General features: G+C 35.4%; 1 pseudogene; it reads right to left on the reverse strand.

Moving 5' to 3' along the window:
• Positions 1 to 42: 42 nt before the first annotated feature.
• On the reverse strand, positions 43 to 15,755 carry LOC149152237 (small ribosomal subunit protein uS14z/uS14y/uS14x pseudogene; annotated as a pseudogene).
• Positions 15,756 to 26,865: the final 11,110 nt, after the last annotated feature.

The following is a 26,865-nucleotide window of genomic DNA, read 5'->3' on the forward strand; positions in this document are numbered from 1 at the left end:
CCTGACGTAGGCAACTCTGACATATCGGGAGCTATCATTCACTCATGTGAGGGCTTCCGATATCTTTCTCGTCCGTTGGATCTGCTCCACCTTCTCCAACCGTTGATTGTCCGAAGCTGCTCCAAACCTGCATACGGCAAATATTAAATTCATAGCGTGGAGTAAATCTAAGTTTTGTTGACCATACGTTTAATCAATGAAATGTCATAGTGGTAGGTAGTGTATTGAAGTTTTCACATATTGCACGTAAGTTTTTTTATGGAGGCATGGGCGCATATGCTCATTAATTAAGTTTCGTATGGGATATGGGCACGTTTTAATATTTTTTTATATTTACATACGGCATGTATTGAATGTAAAAAAAACGTATGTAATAAGTCTTTTATGTTTTGAGTGTTGATTTTTTTTGCATGTATTGCACACGGGAGTAAAAGAAAACTGGTTTTTACGGCAGTGAGAAGAACCAGAGGGTGTATGCACAACAGTGCACAAATATGTTGTAATGTTTTCGTGTGGGCATTGAAAAACAGAGGTGAAGGAAAACCATGTGTGGTTTTGCAAGTGCATAAAGAAAATGGTGGAGCGCATTTGTAAGTTTGTGTAAATTTTGTTTTTACAGCAGTATGTAAAAATAGTTTCACACCAGTAAATGTGAATGAAGGTTTTACACCAGTAAGTAATATGTTTTCACTGCAGTGAATGAAAAAAGGGATTTACAGCAGTTAACTAGTAATTTCTCAGAAATCTTTTATGATGTTGAAATACTCTGTCTCTGAGTGAAATTTTTTTTAAGTCTTCCTGCATAAAAGATCCTGGAGCAAAGTAAAAACAGAGCATTGCCTCTGTGTGTTTGAATATTTGGTTTTTGGTATTTTCTCCCATTAAAAATATCCAACAGTTCCTTCTTCATATGACCGCTTTATGAGGTCCGATGCTCCTTAGCATGACTTTTCACAATCCTTCATCAAATCAGCCACTAGCTACGCAATCATTTATCGCATTGCAATTCACATCACATCGCAAATCACCATCGAATCCATATCACATCGCATCCATATCGCATCACTGATCTGTATCGCATCGCTATATCCATATCACATTGCCAATATCCTCCATGTAAAATACAATATCCTACCCAAAATCACAACGCTGAGGAAAAGCCCCTTCGTTTGCGAAAACACAATGCATCCTTAAACTTCATGCTTCTGCTACACCACTCTGATTCTTGGCAATCCCAAGGCTCTGGCCTTGATATGCAAATTCATTTATAAATGTTTTTGTTTCAGGAATCTGACTATTTCGATATCACCCATCCGGTTTTTCTTTAAGAACTGTAATTAGATGGAATGCCCACAGTATACATAAGAAACTAAAAACATAACTATTTAACATAGGCTTTTGCTATTATGGTTTTAACTAATTCTGGGCTTATCTATCTACACATCATTTCTGAAATTAAAAGAATATGAAATAATACAGTTTTTGTATCGGCCCTTGGTGGCCTGATTTACACTACATTTTCTTCAGTCTTACTCTTTGATTCCTTTCTTCCTCTCTTGAATCCTCTCAAATCCTCTCCTCTCTTTTTTCAGAAAATAAAGGAAAATACATATGTCTCCTATCTAACAATCTCCTTCCACTAAATAAGGAATTTAATCTTATCCTAGCTTAATAATCTAAACTACTTGGCTTGATCTCCACGTAGGGAGGATCAACTTGCCACTTATTCCCTTTTCTTCCTAGAATTAGACAACAAATAACTACTTACATAATTTGCAATTAATAAAAATTAAGTAACCTATTTTTCCTCCAAACCTTCATTGGCCACGGCATGTGAACAAACTATCGCATTGCTGGCTAGGTCTAGATGTTCCTGCATCATTTTTTATTTATTCATTTTCTTTCTTATTTTCCTAATACCTTTTACTAAGTTAGTTTGGTCATAAAAGTCATGTAGTTCCTTTTTGGAAACATGGGAAAGTGTTTCAAGTTACCAAGGATTAAAGAAGTAGAAAAAAATCATTCCAAAGAGTTTCACTAGTTGTAAATACAATTCTTTCTCCTCTTTTAAACATGGGTAAATTGAAGCAATGTGTATGTGAGTTAATGTCCTACTAATTTAGTTTCATCATAAAAGTCATGTAGTTCTTTTTTGGCAACTTGGGAAAGTGCCTCAATTTACCAATGAATAAAGAAGGAGAAAAAAGTAATTTCAAAAAGATTTTATAGTTTTAAATACAATTATTTCTCCGGTTTTAAATATGGGTAAATTGAAGCAAGTAGGGTGTAAGTTAAATGTTAGTAAATTGAGGGAAGTTCCTCGTGGGTTAAATGTGTTCTTTGTAAAACTCAATTTGTCTTTATGTTTTATTTATTTATTCCTATTTCTATAATACCTCTTACTAAGTTGGTTTGGTCATAAAATTCATATAGTTCTTTTTGGTAATATGAGAAAGTGTCTCAATTTACCAAAAAAACGAGAACAAAAAATTCCAAAGAAATTTTATAGTTGTAGATACAATTTCAAGATGTGATAAAATAGATTTGTGTGAAAGTGACTCTACACGCACCCACTCAACACATGACATTAAAGAGGAAAGACATAACCATTACCATCAAAACGAGAAACAAATATGTAAAAGGACAAATTGAAATTTTCATCCAAACATTTAGCTAGCCAAAAAGGGGAAAACATAATGTCATTTTTTTCTTTTATAGTTCTAAACACAATTTAAAGAAAAAATTATAGTTATAAAGAAATTTTGAAGACACCAAGAAAAAAGTGTATCCCATTTTGATTCGGCACACTCCCACATAAAACATGTCATAAAAGAGTAACTACAAAATCATTATGATAAAACCAATTTGTCTCAAAGTTGCACAAGAAATTATGGGGAAAAAAAGGTAAAATAAAAGACATGTGTATCACATTGTCACTCAGACAACATGTCCCATAAAAGAGAAACTACAAAACCATTATGGCTAAATCAATTTCTGTCAAATTTTTAAGAGCAATTATTATGAAATAAAAAGATAAAAACTTAAAATATAAGTAGACACTAAATTCTCTAAAATAAATTTATGCATATTTAAAGAAAAATAAGAAACCATAAAAAAAAATTGTATAGTTATGAAAGGAATTCCTAAACATTACACTTATACCACATGTGTCACATACTAATTATATAGCCATTATGACCAAACCATTTTTTGTGAAATTTATAGGAAATTCAAGAATTTGATTTCCAAAAATTTGTGCAGTAAGAGAGGAAGCAATGAACCAGGTTTGATGAATAAATGGTGTCTTTTGAAGGAAACTAATTCAACCTAGAATCTGTGAACGGGTGAGTAAGAGAGGAAGCAATGAACCAGGTTTGATGAATAAATGGTGTCTTTTGAAGGAAACTAATTCAACCTAGAATTTGTGAACGGGTGAGGCGACACAATAGTCAAAGAGGGACGTTAGATCATTGAATATGATGTGGACTACAAATCTGTCTCTCACCACCTTCTCCGTGTTTCTCCTTAGGAACCGTAATTATTTCGCTCTACAAAGAGGGACGTTAGATCATTGAATATAATGTGGACTACAAATCTCTCTCTCACCACCTTCTCCAAGTTTCTCCTTAGGAACCGTAATTATTTCGCTCTACGCGTGCTTGCTTGACCATCTCTTTTAGTCGATAAATTATAATCAACTTCATCCATTCTATTGAATACCCACAAAAATGCTGTTGAAGATCTCATAGGACGTTGTTCGAGATCTTCAATGTAAACCAAATGATTACAAGCATTGGAGCTAGATCCAGATTCTCTCTTTCGTGGTCGTGATTCAAAGTCTGGTGCTCGTCGTGGTAGAGATCCAGTGCCAAGGTAAAAGCCAGTTGAAGAAGTGTCACACGTTTTTGACATATTCACTTTCAAATGTTATGTGTCCAAATTTAATATTGTATGTATCCTGAATTTGATGTCGCTAATATGGCTTTAATATATTTCAGCGTAACTAAAACAACCATTATTAGTTCGTTGTGCTTTATCTTGTCCCATGGAAGTGAAGGTGAAGGTTAGCATTTGTTTGTGATGTTATATGTTGTGAAGAATTTAGATAAGTTATCTTCATGTTAAAAGTAGAAAGCCTTCAATGCTTATCAAGTAGCACTATATTATCCTCTCTATAATCCGAAGTGTGTATTTGTTAAAGCTATGTGCATTTGAATTACAATTGTACTTTTAACTTTTGGAATTATACTAAATCAACATTGTGTTGAATTCAAATTTGGTGTGGTGTTTTAAAACGCTGGTCATGACCAATAACTCTCTGTGGGTGGATGCATGCACATCTCAATGTTTGGCATGGATGGAATTTCTTTATACATATGTGTGACAAATAATGTAGCTAATTTTTTTATTAACATAATTAATTTAAATTTTTTCATTAATATAATATTTTTATTAAAGTACAGTGATTAAAGGTTTTAGTTTTTCTTGTAGAAAAAAGAAAAACATCAATAAATAGAACTAGCTATATAGAAGTTATAGTTTTTGTCAGAGAAGGTGGAATTCATATATGCGTTATTTTGAGGTTTAAATTTAAATCTATCTTACACCTATCAAGTTGCACTTGAATTGGATTTATTTGTAATACTAGTATATATTCATACTAACTTAAGGGGAGATGTGTAGGAGTTACATGTAATGTAAAAAAATTAAGGGGAGATGTGTAAGAGTTAAATGTAATGTAAACAAAATTGTATATCAACATCTTTCAAATATTTTATTTTAATTTAATTTTATAACAAATTTTAAATTTAATCTATAGGGAAAAAGGTGTGAGGGAGATGTAGGTTGTAAAATAATGATTATATAACAATATCTAAATTTAATTAATAAGCACATAAAAAATTAATTCTTACAATAAACTTAACATATAACAAGATTTATAATCATAGATATTCACTATAAACATTTTAACTTGGTCAAATTAGATAAAACTAAAATTAAAAATAAAATAAAAAATGAAAATTGAAAAATTATATTTATAATCATTGTGTCTAGAGATGCTCTCCATCCCAATGCGGTAGAGATGTTGTAATGTAATTTTAACATTTTAACTAAGCCAAATTACATTAAAATAAAAATATTAATATTAATATAATGTAATGCAAACATTTTAATTTATTCAAAATTAAATTAAAAAAATAATAACCCTATAAAAATAAAATAGTAATAAAAATAAAATTTTCCCATGCTATCAAAAACCCATGGTATTCATGTGGACAATAGTCTATTTAAACGGGGGAGTTAAACCAACGTAGATCCATCTGAACTCTTGATCTCCTAAGCTCTCAGAGGAATCAAATCTCTTGATATGCAAACCTCTTTTGGAGTGAAAAGAGATTTGATCCCTATGTGCGCTTGGTACATCCAGACTTAACATGGATCTAGGTTGGTATAAAATATTTAGATGTCCATATTATGTAATACTAACTTAGATCCATCTTAAATCCATATAATATGGATCTAAGCTAGGTTGGTATAAAAATATTTAGATAACCATTTTAAGTAATACTAACTTAGATCCATCTTAAATCAAGATAATATGGATCTAAGCTAGTACACTTGCATTCTATAATGGATTTCCTTAAACGTTTAAATAGGCTTCATGATAAAAAATACCATGGGCTTGTAAACCACTATTAGTAAACCCATGAAATGACTAACTCAAACTCATCTTTACTAGTCTATGAGCTAAACATTTCATTTTAATTTTAATAATTTAACTGAGTCAACATAACATTACAATACATTACAAGGCTTCATGATAAAAAAATACCATGGGCTTGTAAACGCTATTAGTAAACCCATGAATAACTCAAAATCATCTTAACTAGTCTATGAGCTAAATAGTTAATTTTAATTTTAATAATTTAACTCAGTAAACATAACATTACATTACATTACGTTACATTACAACATTAAATTTTACAACATTGCTGCCATATTGGGCTATAGTGGCCTTTGGACGCAATAATTTTATATGAATTTTATGTAGAAAGAGATAAAGTAATTTAGAGAATATATATATGAAGTGTGAAAGATGTGTAATTTTTTTAGTTTATAAAGATATTTTAATATAGATCTATATATAACCAAATGTTTCTATATATATATATATATATATATATATATATATATATATATATATATATATATATGCACCACAATGGGGGTCTTATGACATCAATTCATGCACCTACGATTTAACGTTCCCTCTTGTTGCCACCCTCTATGTGTGCCACCACCTTAAGGTGCTTTTATGAGACCTCACCTTCCATATAGGGAGGTTGAAGCCCATTGGAACGATTATTGTATAGGTGTCTGTGCGAATCGAGGTTACTTAATTGTGTTCTTTGTCCTTGGATTCTACCTCAAGCTCTGCCTCATCCTCTTTCATTTCCTATTCTTACTTCCCTTGGCTTCCATGCACTTGGACTCTCATTTGGTTGCTTGGGTGGGTTTCCTCTCATCTTCTTCACTAAATTACCCTCTCTCCTGTCAACATTTTTCGATGGAGAAGGCTTGGTCTCAAGCACATTTTCAATGCAATGTTCCTAACAAGTTATCATGGTCTCTCTCTTTCATGGACATTTTATGTAACTACCCTCCCACCCCTATATTGGTCCCTGAGATGTCTTGCTACCTTCAGTAGCCATGACTTGTCAATGAGCTTGCTTTTAGCATGACAATAACGGTTGTGGTGCTTATGAAGCATCTGTGTTGTCACACCCCTATCCCGACGGTAGTCTTTCAATAACGCATAGGCAAGTGTGGCACTGCTTCTGAATTTATTTTTACGAATACTCTTGTGTAAGGACTATGCTTGACATTCAACACTTAGAATATTTCTCAACTTTTACTAACAATTCATCTTTTAACACAACAGAAATAAATTAATCATCATCATTTATAAAAATGCACACCAGATACAATCTTGTTTTAATGGGAGGGGAAACTCCCTAGTTAGAGTCTGGCCAAATAATAATGATAACAATCTTTTATAAGTAAATATACATGTACAACCTTTGCAAGGGAACCCCAAGTTTCTCCTTTACAATTATGTCAAAATCCAATAATTCAGCTTGCACCCTTTAGCAGTGCCAAAACTATTATTCACGGCGGCCCACATTCTTCGTGCATCTCACACTCATGTAGAGGTGCCCATCGTAATCTTCCACACAGTCGGTTCTTCCATAGCTCGTTTGTCATTGATTCGCGGCTTGTCGCACTTCCGACGCCTATCTGCTACTAGACCTCGGTTCTCAACACTCAACCGCACTACAAACCTGTCGCACTATAGTCCAACCTTGATCCGGATTTAAATGAGAACGCAATAGATTACAGAGATAACCATAAATACAGAGATGCAATAACCATAAACACAGAGATGCAGCGGAAATAATGCTTCATTTCATTAATGGAAAATACTGAAATATGCTTACAACTAGAAATGGAAATAAACCAGCTAGGGCGATGGTAGCTTATCTCTGAGAAGAGACGTGGTGGCTACATGCCTCTGAACTGTGTTACAATGAGGCTCGAAGGCCTATTTATTGTTGAGAAACAATGGAAAACCCTTAACATTCCAAAACCTAACCCTAGAAGATGAAACGCCAAACTGTGGGCCCCATTTAGGTAAATTGGTACATCAATTTCCCGGGGTCGTAACTTTGGCATACGATCTCCGTTTGACGCGTACGATAGCTCGTTAGAAAGATCTATCCGAGTACTACCACTTTGGGAGGCAACATCGGTCCATGGACCCATGTTGCCCTAGATTCCCAAAAAAACGTCGTTTAGGGCCTCAAAACGGCTCCGGAAGTTCAGGACCCGAAAAACTGCTAAAAATAGTAAACTGTGCTACAATTTAGGAAACTGAAAAAGCTAAAAGAGACAGTTGTGGGGGTCCAAATGGGATAGGTGGGTGGCCACCAACATCCACCTGGATCATTCCTCCCCCCTTAGGAAGCAATGGTCCCCATTGTGTTGAGTTCCTCCCTGAGATGAGGAAGCTTCTGCTAAGCTGGTTCTCTGGTGAGCTGTTCTGCAATCTCTGATGTGTCCAGAAATGGTGGGAAGCATGGTCAACGACAGTCCACATTGAACACTCGGTGCAAGCGAAGGAATGGAGGAATGTTGTGCTTCAAAGCATTGTTTCCCGTAGCCTTGGTACTGATGTAAGGACCATGTCGGAGTGGTTTGAGTTTCTGATGGGTTCTGGTAAGGTGTTCTCTCTGCATATGCAACCAGACTTTGTCGCCCACTTGAAGCTTGTGTGGTACCCCTGTGCGTGCGAAGTTGTTCCTGTGTTCTGTCATGACCGTATTCCTTTGCTACTACTACTGCGTAGAGGAACCCTTTGCAGGGGTCATGGATGTAGCAACAATCTTCCCCTTACTTTGGGAGTGGACCAGACAGATGAATTTCCTGGTCTGTGATATGAGCTTGCTGCCTTTCTTGGTAGTGATCAAAGATGTGGCGGTAGGTGGGGCTACCTCTGGTATCCTGTATAATGAATTATTCAAAGAAATAATGACAGAACGAGGGCTTGACTCATACACAGCATGTTGCCTCCACAAGTATGGCTGGCCTAATAATACATCACAAACATCCAGAGGTGTAGCATCACACAATACCTCGTCTGTGAATGGCTTGATGCTGTATGGAAGGCGGCACTGCTGGCAAACTTTCAGATCTTGTCCTTCGTGAAGCCACCCGATACTGTATGGTTGCGGGTGCGGTGTAGTCGGTAGGCCCAACCGCTTCACAACCTTTGCTGAAATGAGGTTCTTTTGGCTGCCACTGTCGACAATGAATTGTAGCGGCGAACCCTTCACCCACATCTGTGAGTGGAAAAGACGCTCCCCTTCCTCTGGATTTTCGGGCTCATCTTTCTGGATCTTGGCAGTGGCAACAGTGGCGCTGGGATCCGCATCAATTATCTGCTTCCCTTTGCCATTCCCCTTGTCAGGTTCTAGCTCAGGGTCAGAACATGCATCTGATTCGGAAGCCTTCAATTCAGCCACCAGCGACTGCTTGGTCTGACACTCACTTGTGTTATGAGTGGGACTCTTGTGGAACTCACACCACTTTCCTGTGTCCTTCTTCGGCTTCACAATGTTGTTCTTTTCTTGCGGCTTCGACGGGTTGTCTTGGGTCACCCCGCCTTGGCTTTGTCCTTTGGGCTTCGGATTTGCAGATCCAAAGTCTCGCTTCTTCTGTTTGAACTTTTGCTCGATTTTAACAGTGTATCGGTATGTTGTGCCGAGTGAGGAGATGTTCAAGAACCCCATCTCTTCCTGGATGTATCTGTGTAGGCAGCCGTGGCATTTGAGTACCAGATGCAGCTCAGAATCTTTGATACCCAACTGTGTGCGAAGGGTATGAAAAATGTTTGTGAACTCCGGCACATCTTGGTCTCATCCCTGCCGCAGTGTGGTCCATTTGATGTATTTGTCCCCATAGCTTCCGACAGGGTAGTACTGCTCTTTGATGGCATCCCGGAAGTCATTCCAAGTGGGTGCGGCTGAAAATAGTGAGCCTGTACTTTCATCCTTTTGCTCGCGGTAGGTTTCCCACCAGTCCTTGACGTGGGGGGCTGCTTTGAGAAGGGCGAAAACAATCTTTTCCCGATTTGAAAATTCATGAACAGAAAAATACCCATCTAGCAGATTTAACCATTTATCTATGGCATCTGCGTCTATTTGACCCTCGAAGATGGGGATTTCAAAATTGACTTGTACCTTAAATGTTGTGGCATTTCCAGAGTCGCTGTTGGAAGCCGATGCGTCGCCTCTGGGTAGCCGCTGAAGGATCTGCGCAAAGCTATCCATCATCGCGTTCCTTTTCCGCTCGAGCGCTTCTTCGAGCAAGATTTTGATAGGATCTCCTGCCCCCTCGTCTTTCTTCTCATCCACCATGGGAGGCCGTCGGGATTTGCGAGGCTGATCTTGCAAAGGTTCGACCAGTTCAAGCCCTAACTCCTTATATCCCGACCTCGTTGGGGACATGCAAAGAAAAACAGAGAAAAAGCAGACCGCTCTGATACCACTGATCCAGATTTAAATGGGAACGCAATAGATTACAGAGATAACCATAAATACAGAGATGCAATAACCATAAACACTGACATGCAGCGGAAATAATGCTTCATTTCATTAATGGAAAATACTGAAATATGCTTACAACCAGAAATGGAAATAAACCAGCTAGGGCGATGGTAGCTTATCTCTGAGAAGAGACGTGGTGGCTACATGCCTCTGAACTGTGTTACAATGAGGCTCGAAGGCCTATTTATTGTTGAGAAACAATGGAAAACCCTTAACATTCCAAAACCTAACCCTAGAAGATGAAACGCCAAACTGTGGGCCCCGTTTGGGTAAATTGGTACATCAATTTCCCGGGGTCGTAACTTTGGCATATGATCTCCGTTTGACGCGTACGATAGCTCGTTAGAAAGATCTATCCGAGTACTACCACTTTGGGAGGCAACATCGGTCCATGGACCCATGTTGCCCAAGATTCCCAAAAAAACGTCGTTTAGGGCCTCAAAACGGCTCCGAAAGTTCAGGACCCGAAAAACTGCTAAAAATAGTAAATTGTGCTACAATTTAGGAAACTGAAAAAGCTAAAAGAGACAGTTGTGGGGGTCCAAATGGGATAGGTGGGTGGCCACCAACATCCACCTGGATCAAACCTTCAAAACTCATTTGTTTGGACAGGGTCGTCCCACCGTGCAGTTGCGCCCCAACGTTCAGTTCATTGGGAATACGCGTCCCTCCGTTCAGCAACGCCCTCCTGTGGCTCGTCTGCCAGGGAGACGCACCCCACTTGCGACCTGCCAAAGCCTATTTTCTGGCTTTTGTTGTATTTCAGCCATGCTCACCACCCCCCGGTCCACATACACTTTAGCCTCTTTGTTCGCTTCTCTTTTAGCTTGTTCACCCTTTACTTAGAAATTGCCTTTGGATATTCGAACTTGTGTTGTTTGCCTTCTCCTCAAATGCGTCCGCCCATATATAGGAACTCTCAAAGGATAATGGTGGCTCAACCTACCCAGGCCGACCATACAATTCGAATGTCGCACGACGAAGTCATGTTGGTTCGGCCGACCATACATTATCTCACCCAACCGCTCGATTTTTCGACCGTCGTTATAAACTCATCGCACTTCCCCACACTTAGCCAATTTTCGACTCTTCGGTTTTTCGACCCCCATGTTGGCTCATTGCAACTTGTGTCTTGGGGATATTTAAGCGATCACTCAACTCGTCTGATCGTTGCAACTCATCGCACGTTCGCTTGGGCATGTTTAACTGAATGCCCAACTCGCCGCACATGTCGAATCATCACTTTTAACCGAAGATGCCTGTGCCCCGCCACCACACATTGCATGCACTCAACTCATGGGTGTGACACTTGTCATGCTTACTAGTAGAGTCTTCTACCCATAAATTCTAATCTAGCATGCCTTAAGACATTTAAGAGGAAATATATCTCATGGAGGAAGAAAACCATCACAGAAGATAGGTCAGATTGGATTTAAATGGCATGGATTCTATTATATCTTGGGTTCTAGAAACAAGTAATTCACAAGGCCAACAAAATCACTATTTTCATACAATTGATTTGTACCAAAATGTAAAGCTACTATTAGGAAAAATATTAGTTGATGAAATATGGTCATAAGTCAATATCATGTATAGGTTTGATAAGCTTAGAGATGTTATACTATTTGTGGAAGGAAAATTAGCTAGGCTTGAGATAGGTTTGCGACCTAGTTCTCCAATTCCTTCTTCATGCATGGTTGATGAAAAATATATTAACCTTGACTTTCACCTTCATCCTCATGCTAAGTTTCGATATTTCTCTTCTAGCTTTGACCGTAGGACTATTGACTGGTTATTTTTAGTCTCTATTCCATTTACTTTTCTTGTTTCCTTAGACTATGCAATCACCAAAGGTTGTCCAATTTGTTTATATCTGCTGGTTTTCCTCATGGCAGCGAAAAAATTATTTTGGAATTTTCTAGCGTTCAACAATCTATTGAAGTTAGTTTTGTTATTTTTATATGCCATTCTTTATTATGTCTAGTTTTGCATAAATGTTATAAATATTTGATATCTCAGTGCCAAAACAACCTAATATATATATAGCAATGTCTATTTTGAATAAAACACTTCAATGTTAATTATCTATATATTATATAAAACAAATGAAAATAAAATATTTCAATGTTATTATTTCAATGTCAATTAGGGATATACTAGGGAAGCTATATAAATTAAATGGTTGGTAAATACTTATAGACATCAAAACATTTATCTCAGGATACATCTCATATTACTCAAAAAACATAGATAACTTTATTTTAAATTGTTATTAAAAAGAATTTTAACCATGGAGATTCACTCCCCTTTACCATGAATATTTTGAATATGTAATTAAGCTTTGCTACAATACCATGGCTTAGTAATACTACATGCCCAAAAAAACATAACTCATTTTCATATGACATGTTTCCTTTTAATTAGTCAATTTAATTAATATGATGGAAAACATATCACTAATTTGGAGATAAATCATAATCATTGGTCTGTGATTATTATTAAGAATGTTTCAGAATATTTTGGCTAGTTAAATCCATACCACTCACCTAATTACACCGATAAACGTGTTTATGTTGGAATAGGGCTTCCAAAATTTTAATTTAATTTTCAATAACAATAAGGTGGATGGTAGGGATTTAACCTTCAACCATCTAGGGTATTGCCACATCATCATCTTGACTACCATGTCATCTTTCGCTTGTGCCTGATTTCTATTACCCTTCATGGTATCAAAATTATAATATATAGATATTCTTTGTCTCATTGTGCTAAAAACTTTGGATGCAATGCATGTAATGTTCAGCCCAATCCTATTCTTGAAATTCCACCTGAATTACTCCCCCTATCCTACTAACCAAGTTTGACCAAGCCCTAATTTTTCATTAAATGTGATGATTATAAAATTTCTGCATGACATGGAATCCTCTAATCATGATGTGCAATTTGAAATTTGGTTGATTTATTAACAAACTATACCATTTTACATTGGGAACCATGAACTACCTTGGTAAACATGAAAATTGTCATAAGAGACTTCTATGTTGTCAGAGCTCTCATGAGTAATACTACACCAAACTCGAGGTATTCTATATACTCTATAAACATTAACCATTTGAAGTGACACATGTGCACCTTGATGTGGGATGGACTATGCCATACATAGTTGATCACCCCTACAAATGTAGGTGCCCATAAAACCACGAGTCCTCAGAAGAAGTCGACTAAGGTTATGTAATCAATGTAGGGATGAAATTACCAAGGTGAAGTGACATCCATTCTAGGAAATGAAGTAATATCCAAGTAATAAATTAAAGATGTTGTGATATGTAACTAACTAAGGAAAGTAAGTAACAACAAATCAATGAAAGAAAATGAAAAATATGTTGTAGTGAGAAATGTGCCCCTCATAGTGCTAAGTTATACCTTCGTAGAATAGTTTTAAAGCTTTCTCATTAATGGGAGAAAGAAGACTCTCACCATCTAGATGGCCAATGCTGAATGAATTCTCATCAGCAACTTCAATAATTACATAAGGGCCTAGCCACAAGCTATCAAATTTGCCATGGTTCTTAGATTTCTCTCCATTTTTGTTCCATAATAGTAGAAGATCCACTATATAATAATATTGCCTTTAAACCCTTCTATGATTTTTTTTCCTCATGAATTCTTAGCTCTTGACAAGGTGATAATATGCTTTTCTCCTATTTTTATCCAATTTTATTAGTTGTGAGGTTTGTTCCTGCAAGGAATTAGAGTTAGTAGAAACATGTTGCAAAATACAATCTACCAATATTTTCAAATGAATAGGAAATGTAATATCCATCCCATACCCAAGCTCAAATGGACTTTTACCTATAGAATCTTTCTTTTTTATGTGGTATGTGCATAATTCATACTTAATTTGGTTATCCCATATTTTATTATTACCCCCTAAAGTATTTTTAATTATATAAATTATATTTTTATAATTGGATTTGACAATGGAATTAATTTGAGGGTAATAATTAGAAAAGTGGGACAAGATAATTCCATAATCCAAGAAAATTGACGAAATATTCAAAGAACTAAATGCTTTGGCATTGTTAGTAGTGATTGTGAGAGGGACATCAAAATTAGTTATGAATTTTTCTTCTAGGATATTAATAACAACATCATCAGTGGCCTTCTTGGTAGGTATGGCATCTATCCACCTAGTGAAAATAATTTGTGGTAGTTAAGATCCATTTGGGGCTACTGCTTTAATTTTCTTTAAATTCACCAATGCAATTAAGACCCCAATGTTGAAATGGTTCCTCTACCACCATTGGTTATAAAGGGAAATTGACTAACGGTTTTTCCCCATAAAGAATTGACATGGTTTACATTCTCTAACAAACCTATCAACATCAATTAAAATGGATGAACAATAGCAGCCACCCCTATGGATCTTTTGCAAGGTAGTATTAGTTGTGTGATGTCCCCTACATAAGCCTTGATGAAACTCTTTGTTAGATGATCCAAAAATAAATATTATCATAGGTTATTAAGTTAGAATAAACTAATTATTAATTTAAGATATTAAATTAATAATTATTAATCTAGAATATTTAATTATTTAATGGAGACATTTGGAATTAGTATATTGTTGTAAAATATATGACTCTACAAATGTGTCATATCTTAGGCTCTATTCTAGGATAATTGTTAATAAGTTGTTTGAATAGCTTTTATTGTAAGTGGACACTTGTTATTTCATAAGTGATCCATAATTAGACGTAGTTAGGACATTGAGCTTATAAATAGCTCATTGCAAGAGTGTTTGGTTGTTTGGGTGTAAACTCTTGCAAAATTCCAGATGTAATTGTTTTTTTCTGATTAATAAAATTACGTGTCTGAGGACACTTCTGCCATTATTATGGTATCAGAGCTTCAGTAATGCAGTTGATGTGAGGAGGAGATTCCAGCTCTACAAGTTTTTGGAAAACTCCATTGAATTGATCAGCGAATGATTGGCATGGAGATTGTCCAATTTTATGTTCAAAAACAAAAAATAAATAAATTATTATCTTATTGATTTTAGATTTTTAATCTGAAAATCAAATTTTGTATTATTATAAAATTGATGTGTCTTATTTGCTTCGATTCAACAATTTTTCTGTGTCTTAATCAATGTTCTATTTATTCACTACGTGGCCTTGCCTTGACCTAATGCCTCTGAGCACTAAATCAATCCAACATCTCAACCTTGCACATCTAATTCCCAGTTTTTGGTAGGATAAATCATATTCGTGAACATCCCACATGGTCCTGCTCCACTAGCACTGCCGTCAAGCTTGACATATCCATCTTATCCTCAGCTACTACCCTACAAATTTTTTCCATTGACTCGATAATGGGAAAGATCACTGCCAACATTGCACCACCTTCACCAACTTATTCCATCTCATACTTAACAAATCCGATGTCTTTGGCATAAGAGCGAAAGCACTGTCGGCAACAATTAAGACCATATTTCCTAATCAAGCCATGTGGATTGCCACACACCCGATAGGTGCAGGAATCTGGCCCATATTTCTTGGGATGAGAATTCCAGACTGCAGAGTGAGGCATATTCGATAAAAAAAATCACCAATTTCGACCTCACAAACTCGTATTAACTAGTATGATTTCACTCCATCCTCACCTTGCCACTCCTTCTACTTCACTTTGTTGTATTCAATAAGGACCCCATCGCTGTCATAACCAACTATTAAAATGGCATGCTTCTCTTCGATTCCACATCTCTGGTGAATGATGACCCTTTACAGTGTCTAACCAGAATGCGGTTCCAATTATAGAAATCTAGATTTTTTGATTGAAGGTTATTTAAAATGCCAGCAAATCATTGTGTTTTTTTTTCCATGTGCCGAGAAGAACCCAATGCAGTGCACGTGCGATAATTTCCAGCATAGCCAACCAGTGTGACATCCATCTAGCACAGCTAGCCAGTGTGACAGCCAGCTAGTGTGAGCACAACCAGCCAACATCAGCCAGCTAGCGTGAGTCAGCCAACAACTAGCCTGAAGGACGAATAAAAAAAAATCCAGCTTCTGACAGTGTTTGTTTTTAAGTAGGTTTAAAGTTGAATTGGAGAAGTGGAAAAGTCTTTGTTGGAGAGATAAGGAATATTTTTTTAATTTTGTAAATTTTTGGAGAGATAAGGCATATTTTATTTTGGAGAGATATGATGAGTTTTTGTATTGTGGGAATTTATTGTCTGTAATTTTTTTTTTTTGGAGTAATAAGGGGATATTATCTGTAATTTTTATTTGGAGAGATAAGTATGATATTGTAGCTCAAAGTAATTTTACTTTGAGAGGGGGGGGGGGTAATTATTTTTTTACCAGGATTTGCAAGAGCATCATTGTAAAAGTCAAATTTTCAAAGTTACCATGTAAATATTTGAGAAATTGACTAGAGCCAACTGCAAACCTCAGTCATTTTTCTCCTGTTTCAATGACTAAACGAGGGTCAAGGCCAAGCCCCGATAGATCATTTTTTCTTTTTGCGTAGTGTGTTGCGTGTTGTGTTGCCCATGTTGATATTTTTTCTCTGAGCCTAATTCTTGGTGCAAAGCTTCAACACTACAATGTCAAAGTTGATTAATTTGTTTTCTAATTCCGACAAACTTGAAGGTACAAAAACTTATAAAACATGGCAACACCTCATCGAAAGCACTCTCATTTATAATGAATTGTGGCAGGATATATGTGATGGTGATATTAAGCAAAATAAACCCACAGATGCAGCTACACTAGCAAAATGGGAAGTTAAGAATGCCAAAGTGTTAGCTCTCATTAAATCTTCTGTCAATGATGAAATGTATGTCCACATAGAAAATGCTACAGACGCATGGTCTGCTTTGAAAATTTTTAAAGAATTATTTGATACTCAACCCGAATCAAAGAAAGTTGATCTACAATTAAAATTGTTGCAAAAAAAATTGACTGAAGGAGGTGACGTTATTGAATATATCTCCAGACTTAAGAATATTAGGCAGGAAATCATTAATGTTGGTTTTCCAGTAGTAGATGATAGTTTTATGGACACAATTTTAATTGTTGGACTTCCTTCTTCCTACACACATTTTTTGGAGACTCTACAATTAACTGGAATGTTAGAGAAACTAAAGTTTGATGAGCTCTGTGAAATGTTGACCCAACATGATAAAACCTTTGGGAAGAAAAAGAAAGTTGGTGAAGATGTCTTTTTCAGAGAGGCAAGCACTAGTAAATCATCGATTGACAGTTCTAGAAACAGAGGCAGAGGGAATTTCAATCAAAATCAAGCAACACATAATGTACAAAGTAGAGGTAGAAGCCAAAGCTGAGGAAACAACTTTAATAGTGGCAACAGTTCAGGCAGGAGTAGTTTTCAAGGCAGAGGAAACAATCAAGGAAGAGGATATTTTCAAGGAAGAGGAAATAATAAATAAGGTAGAGGACAACCTCAAAACATAAGTCAAAGCAGAGGTAGAGGACAATCTCCACGAAGAGGAAGAGACTTAAGTCAAATTGTGTGTCGAAGATGTGACAAAGTTGGACATTATGCTGAAGATTGTTGAACTTCTCTTAATAAAATTCCCAAGTTTCATCAGCACTCAACACAATTTACAGATGATCAAGATGATGATAACTCAGAATATGTTTCTACTTCTTCGACGACATTACGACTTTAATCCCATCTTAGAATTCATTATGAAGATGCCTGGATCTTGGATTCAAGGGCAACTCAACACATGACTTGTCAACATGATTTTTTTTGGAATTTTCAAGATTGCCAGCTTAATTCCATTTTTCTTGCAGATGATACAAAAAATACTCCTTATGGAAAAGGAGCAATTAAAGTTTTTCTCCCTGGCATTGGAGAAAAAATGATTTCAAATGTATGGTATGTACCAACCTTTAAGAAATTTTTTCTATCTTTAGTCACGAGTCGACAAGCAGGACATCAGGTAATTATGGAAGATGGCCTAGTTAAGATTAATTCAGTGAAACAGAGCTTGAAAATTGTGATGATAGGTTATGAAGATGGAAAATTGTTAAGGATAAAAGGGACAATTATTCCAAGGCATTCTGATTTTGCAGGGGCAGTGACTATAGGAATTTCACCTATAAGGTTATGGCATGTAAGATATGGACATTTAAATTTTGTTAGTCTTTCTTAATTGCATAAACGAGGGATGGTTAAAGGACTTCCCACTTTAAAAAATGAAAATGCAAAATGTAAAGCTTGCACTTATAAAAAACAAAATCGAGAAAGCTTTCCAACAAGTTTATGGCACGCAAACAGGCTGCTGCAACTAGTTCACAATGATGTTTGTGGACCACTACAGACTTCATTTGGTGGTTGAAAATATTTCTTACTATTCATTGATGATTTCAGTAGAATGGCTTGGGTTTATTTCTTAAAGCAAAATTCAGAAGCATTTGAAAAGTTTAAAATTTTTCGCCAACTTGTTGAAAATGAAGTCACAGAAATGACAGGTACTCTCAGGACAGATAATGGGGGAGAATTCACTTCAAATGAATTCAAAAATTATTGCAGTTATAATGGCATAAGAAGACATCTTACAAATGTTTACGCTCCATAGCAAAATGGAGTAGTAGAAAGAATGAATTGCACCTTGTTAGGAATGGTGAGATCTATGTTAACTTTTAAAAGGTTAAGTCCAACATATTGGGTAGAAGCAATTCATACAACTGTCTACTTAAGAAACAAATCTCCAACTGATTCTTTAGACGAAATCACACCTTATGAACCTTCGTTTGGTTTCAAACCTTGAGTTAAACATCTTAGAGTTTTTGGATTAGTATGTTATGCCTTAGTTCTGAAAGAAAAAAGAACTAAGCTTGACTCAAGAAGTTTGAAATGCAGAATGATTGGGTATTCTGATGAGAAGAAAGGGTACCATCTTTTTACGAATGGAAAATTTACTGTGAGCAGGGATGTAATTTTTGATGAAACATACAATAAGAGTGCTGAAGAAATCGAAAGTATTCTTCAAAAGTTAGAAACTAAAGGCAGTCAAAGAAAAGGAAACATGCAAAGTCAACCAAATTCACCAAATTGGTATGAACTTGATTTTCCTTCATCTGAACATGATTCCTCTAGTCCATCTACTTCAACAACACAATCAGGACCTTCTAGCAATTCATCCACATCTTCAAGCAGCGACAATTCTTCTGATAGTGATTCTCCATAATCTTCATCTGATCGACTATCACCAGTTTACATTAATCCTCTTTACAATGACAATGACTTTTCAGAATCTCAAACAAGTGAGCATCAACTACCAAAATGGGCAGTTCAACTTTTGAAAGATGTTAAACTTGATGAGCAGAATAAAACAGGAACAAGGAATTCACACAGAAGTGAAGGAAATTTTGCACTGATAGCACATGATTTTACTAAACCTTCCACATACAACGAAGCAGTAAAACGTAAAGAATGGAAACATGCTATGATTGAAGAATATCGAGCAGTAATTGATAACAACACTTGGAAAATTATTGATTGTCCTTAAAATGGTAAACCCATAGGATGCAAATGGGTTTACAGAATTAAGTATAACCAAATGGGTGAACTTGAAAAGTATAAAGCAAGACTTGTCGCTAAAGGTTTTGCATAGCAGGAAGGCATTGATTATGAGGAAAATTTTGCTCCTATAGCTAAATGGAAACACCCTCCGATTAACACTTGCATTGGCTGCTCAGAAAGGATGGAAAGTTCATCAAATGGATGTGAAAAGTTCTTTTATCAACGGGGATTTACAAGAAGAAGTGTATATGACACAACCACCAGGTTTTGAAATTGAAGGGCAAGAACATAAAGTCTGCAAATTGATCAAGGATTTATATGGGTTAAAACAAGCTCCCCGAGCTTGGTATGAAAAAATGGATGAATACCTTAGGATAGTTGGTTTTCAACGAAGTGAATCTAATGATACTTTGTATGTGCAACAACAGGGAAAATATCTGGTGATTCTTGTTATATACGTAGATGATCTGATCATTACTGGAAACGATGATGATCATCTTGCACAGGTGAAAAAGGAGTTACATGCAGCTTTTAAGATGACAGATTTGGGATTACTTCACTACTATCTTGGAGTTGAGGTCTTCCAACGTCCACATCACATTTTCATTTCTCAGGGTAAGTATGCCGCAAAGGTTCTTCAACGATTTGGAATGCAGGATTGCAAGCATGTTCTTATGCCCATGGAGCAAAACTTGAAACTTTCAAAATTTGAAGGGGGGGAAAGGTGGACAACACTACTTACAAAGAGTTGATTGGCAGCTTGATTTATTTAACAAACACTCGCCATGATCTATCTTATGCAGTCAGTATTTTTTCACGTTTTATGCTGGAACGACGAGACAGCCACTGGAATGCAGCCAAAAGAGTTCTTCGATGTATCCAAGGAACAAAAGATTTTGGTCTTCTTTACACAAAGACTAAAAAATTCGTACTTTGTGGATTTTCAGATGCCGACTTTGCTGGAAGTATTGATGATCGAGCATCAACATCAGGTTATTTAATGAACATGGGGGCAGCAGCAGTGTCTTGGAGTTGTAAGAAACAAGCTACAGTGGCCACTTCTTCAGCAGAAGCAGAGTACATTTTAGCATGGGAAGCAGCGTGTGAAATTGTTTGGTTGCGCAGAATTTTGCAAGACTTGGGAATTTCTTAGGTAGAAGCTACGTCATTATTCATTGACAGCCAGTCAACCATCAAACTTGACAAGAACCTAGATTTTCATTCAACGACAAAGCATGTGGACACCAAGTATGAAGCAGCATGTGAAATTGTTTGGTTGCGCAGAATTTTGCAAGACTTGGGCATTTCTTAGGTAGAAGCTACATCATTATTCATTGACAGCCAACCAGCCATCAAACTTGCCAAGAACCTAGTTTTTCATTCAAAGACAAAGCATGTGGACACCAAGTATCATCATATCAGATCTCTCATTGCCAAAGATGTCCTCAAGCGAGTTTATTGTCCTTCAAAAGATTAGATCTCCGACATTTTCACGAAACCTCTTGGCAGAATAAAATTTACTAAGTTCAGGGATGAACTTTGTATTTGTTGTAATGTATCTATGGATCATAGGGGGGAATGTTAGATGATCCAAAAATAAATATTATCATAGGTTATTAAGTTAGAATAAAATAATTATTAATTTAAGATATTAAATTAACAATTATTAATCTAGAATATTTAATTATTTAATGGAGACATTTAGAATTAGTATGTTGTTGTAAAAGATGATTCTACAAATGTGTCGTATCTTAGGCTCTATTTTAGGATAATTGTTAGTAAGTTGTTTGAATAGCTTTTATTGTAAGTGGACACTTGTTATTTCATAAGTGATCCATAATTAGAGGTAGTTAGGACATTGAGCTTATAAATAGCTCATTGCAAGAGTGTTTGGTTGTTCGGGTTTAAATTCTTGCAAAATTCCAGATGTAATTGTTTTTTCTGATTAATAAAATTACGTGTCTGAGGACACTTCTACCATTACTCTTTGATGAGAGTTTATGATTCCTTTAAACTAACACATCATAATACCAATCCATCCATATTTCTCCATCCTAAACCTTGGTCAAAGAAACAATAATTGGATGAATTCTACCTCAAATACGCTCTCTTATGCTTAATAAATTTCCTAGGACTACTCTAGTGTTTGAGATAATAAATCATATCTAGAAACCAATTCGTGTTCTCCAACTCTTGAGCAATGGAATTTAAAATAATACACATCTCATCATATAAACCCAAAGCTTTCTCATTACCCTTGGCCATGAGCTTTTCTAGTCCCTGGCCCTTAATGACTTTGGTGGGTTTAGTCTCTAGATCATATTCCTGAATTTTTACCATCCACTTTCCTCTAGTTCTTAGATAATCTTGTTGAGATAAAAATTCTTTCATTCAAGAATGGGGAACAAACGCTACGGTCGTGTAGTAGCCACATAAGTATGGAAATTATTAAGTGATTTGACTAAGGAATAGACCTACTTTTCCACAATTTCATAGTTTAAATTTGTATCCCTAAACATGTTTCTTATGAGTGTGATGGGTTAGTCATAGCCTTCTTTATTATTCTAAAGAAAGACCCCAACAATGGTGTCTTCTTATTTGTATTGTTTAGTATAGCCAGGGTTCACCAATATTGGTGTATGGGTGATGACACCTTTTATCTATTGGAATGCACTTCTACTTGCTTCATCCCACTTGAATGTAGCATATTTCTCAAATAACTTTTTTAGGGGTTTGGAAATATGATATATGTTTGGTATGAAGCACTTGATAAAGTTGAGATTACTAAATAATGATTGAATCTCGTTGACTTTCAATTATGATGAACATTGTTGGATGGATTTAAACCTTTATAGGTCCACCCTTGATATATTCTAGGGATTTAGGAAAATACGATATCTATGATGTCTTTTAAAGAATAGATGCAAGTGACTAATTAGATCAAGCCTTCCAATTAAGATCACTATGAGGTCATCTTGGTAGGTGTCATGATATTCTTAATGATATCATGGAATGTATAATCCATTTCATTTTGAAAAATGGCACTCGTATTTCGCAACCCAAAAAGGCATTCTTATGTATTAAAAGTTATCCCACATAGTCATGGGTGTCATCTTTGACCTATCGTCCTTATTTAGTGAAACTTATTTGTATCCAAAAAACCCGTCAAGAAAATATGTCATTTTGGATCTCGTAATCCATTGCACCAACATCTCCATGTTGGGAAATGGATAGTTATACCTGATGGAGGCCACATTTAGGTTTTATAAGTCCATGCACAAGAAAAAATTTATTTCTTTCTTTCTTACTACCATATGGTTTGGAATCAACATGGTATGTCTATATGGAACAATGGTCCTTGCATTGAACATATTCTCAAGTTCTTGTTTAACAAGAGTATCTAGCTTCATATTAATCTTCCTAAGCATTTTCCTAAATGAATTGGTACCCTTGACCAATGGGATTGTGTATTGTATAAATCATATTTATAAGATTTTAGGTCATCATATGACCAAGAAAACATGTCCCTAAAGTCCATCACTAAGATTTTACTCTTACTCCTTTCCTCAAGTGATGTGACTACCAACTTTAATTGGTTTCATATAAGCCTTAGTCCCTATGTTTATCTCTTCATACTCTTCCAAGTTGAGTGAGTTTATTCTTCCTTTGAAAGCACCATCTGAGCCAAAGGATGATTCTGGAGGAATTAAACCAAATAATTTTATTAGAGGGCAAAAATTCTACATAATTTATCCCCTTGAATCAAGCTTATCTCCCTCAAATTCTTTAGTTCCATTAAGAAATATGACAATTTGTTCATCATCATAAAAAAAATGTTAGTTCTCTACATTTTTTGGAGTAAAGGGTATATAAAGTATCTTGATTCTAATTCTTGATTGAAAATTTCATGCAAGTATATAAGTTTGTAGTCCTTAATCCTATTAAATTTCTTTCCTCCTCTATAGATCCAAAAAAATGTTTCTCTTTAGAAGCTTGAAGAAAAAGGGTTTCCTCATTAGGGATTTAGGTCATCTCTATTGGATATAAAATCATTCCAACTTGGAAAAAAGTGATATCAACTAATCCAAAATAATTTTGAGAAGTTGCGAAGACCTAATTCATTTTAATAAGAAGACTCTTCTGGAAGCCTACTTTAAGATAAATGAATTGGAGAACCTCTATATCATGTAGCATGCAAACACTATGAATTTGTCAATTCAATAAAATTATAGGATTGGTTTATTGGAAGTTGATAATTTGGTTAGAAATTTGCCATTGAATCTTCAAAAAGACAATGTGTCATCAACCTCAAATAATTAGGTCAAGCATATTAGGCCACGTACTCAATGAGGGAGATGCTTTCTTATATGAGGAGGATATGATAGGGTGTATGTTTCTAATATTAAGATTACAATTTATAAAGGTATTTTGGATTTGATTTGTCCTTCTTCAATATTATGTAGATATACTTCATCCCAAAACTTCGCATCCATATAAGATAACATGAGTGATGAAAGTATCAAATATGATCTTTATTATTATTATTATCATCTCATAATCGAATGTCCACTAATTATACATGTTTAGAATCCCATGGTTGGATTGAATTTAATAGAATATCCATTGCATCAAATATAGTAGGTATAACAAGAAAAGTGTTTCTTGGATTGGAGGAAGTGAAATTGGAGGAATCTATGAAGAGTTAAATACTTGGTAGGACACCAAGGCCACAAGAGAAACAAGGTTGAGAGTTGCAACGATATGAGACAATGTCGAAGATGACTAATTGGTGAACCAAATGGCTTATGAGTAGTTTTCCCTAGTGTTCTAATTTTAATCCATGGGAATTTTAGTGGTGATCAACTTGTATAGAAGTTGTAAGTTTGTTGAACTACTAACTATCATTATTTTTTTGAACTACTAATTATCATTTTTTTAAAAAATAATGATAAAATTTCCAACATACAAAGTACCTCCATATATTTTCTTTACAACAAAATCATTCATATAAATCCTAAGTAGATTTTATTACATTTTCTTTTCCAAAATTGAAATGGGAAGTGGTTCACCAACTTCCAAGAGATACCTAAACATAGCTCACAATTTTAAATAGACTAATCATGACATGTTTTTGAAATATTTTATTTATTTAATTAAGTAACTATTATTGTATCAAATGAAAATGGCATAATTATAGGAATCATTCCAATTACATAAGAAAAATGCATATATACACTTCCTTAAATTAAAATCTAATTTCTACATTTATTTTAATTACATATAACAAATTCATATGTACAATTCCTTATTTAGAATATAATTTCAGCATTTAATAATGGATGAAATGTTTAATCATGACATTCCAATAAGTACATTCTTTATTTTCTTTAAATAATTAATTAAATATCGGTGATATCAAATGGGAAAGGGATAATGAAGTGGTTTATTTGAAATTCATACATAGGACTGATAAAGTTAAAATCTAATTTATTGATTAACGGACAGAATAAGGATTCATGGACAGGTTTGAAGTTGATTTTTTTATATATATTTTAGCTTGATATCCATTTATTTTCATGGCTGAATAGAGAATCTATCTCACAAATTGTACGAATACAAGTGAATTTCTTGATAGATTGGTGGGATGTTATAGATCTAACTCGGAAATATTATATATTTGATATGAAAATATAAGACAATGCAAATAAACCCAGAAATAATATGAAATGCTTCTTTATTGATCAAACCCTTAAGGTAAGGAAACACCATTCATTCACTCCTTAATGAAGGAGAACACTCCACAAGCCATATGCCTGTTCATACAATAACCCTTGACACAATTCCTTGACGCGGAGTCTCTAGCCTTTATATAGGCCTCATACATACAATACCATGGGTCATTACCATGGTTCCCTCATACCATCAAACTAATACCATGGGCCCATTACATTATTACTAACTACTTGTGGTCCCTTACATGATATGGGTTAACCACCTTATTTATTACTATGGCCCATCCCATTATTACATTATTACCTTGGGTACCTCCCTTGCTACCCCATATTATCCCCTCTAGGTATATAACATTCCACCCCCCTAGCATGTTTCATCCCCAAAACATGGGAAGAACACAAATAATAAGATCTACTCAAAAGAGTAGTCAACTGGTACCATGCACGTGAATCTAGCCATCCAAGAGAAAGGTGAACCCTCAATCTCGTTGGTGCTTCGCTCGCTTGAGATGGAAGTTGACTGTGGTAGCTCTTTTGTGTAGATGTGTAGTAGGTGGGTCTTCACTCCTCTCTACCTGTCCTGCGGGGGTTGTTGTCCGTGTGGCTAACTGGTTGCCATCTTGATGGTTGTCTTGCGTGGTGATGTGGGTGATGATATGTTGAACTTTTAACCCACGATGGATTTTTCTTTAATTCACCCCTTACGGGAGCCTGACTGTTATCTAGTGCATGTTTTGGTTCCTGCTTTGGTGTCTTATCTTTCAATATTACTTCAACCACTGAGCCCTCCTCTCATGTATCAAACACCTGTAACCTTTTTAGCTTCAGCCTCTGTTTGTGTTTGATTGTCTATCATCACTGGACCATCATCTAATATGTCAGACCATGGAACATATTTTTCTTCAACCTCCTTGGACTCTACTTGTTTATTAATGGAAATATCTTGTAATGTAATTTTCTTCTTTTTATACTAGAGCTTTAGGAATTTCTTCTGTACATTAATATTGATAGTACCCACTGATTCCATCCAAGGGTATCCCAAAACAACATCCATGTTATCCATATCTGAAGCATAAAAATCACTATGCAACACATACTTATCCATAGAAATATTCAAATCCTTGTACACTTAAACATTCTCATCATCCACTTGTGTGTTTTCAATGTGTTTTGCTGGAATTTGCAATTTTTTTGCCAAGTTGACATTTATGAGATTTTTCTTGCAACTCAGATTTATAGACACAATGATTTTCTCCCTCTGAATCAATCCATGAACCTGCAATAAGGATATATCAGTAGGAAATAGCTCCAGATGTTTCTCTTTATCTTGTTTTCTGGCATGAGACCATCTGTCTAAAAGTAATTTTTCAAATTCTTCATCGGGTAGGTTGGAACACTTCTATTGGTTA

The sequence above is a fragment of the Pinus tabuliformis genome, chromosome 9 (genome assembly GCF_031772625.1).
Source record: "Pinus tabuliformis cultivar Carrire ecotype Pingquan chromosome 9, CPIR1, whole genome shotgun sequence".
Lineage (NCBI taxonomy): Eukaryota > Viridiplantae > Streptophyta > Pinopsida > Pinales > Pinaceae > Pinus > Pinus tabuliformis.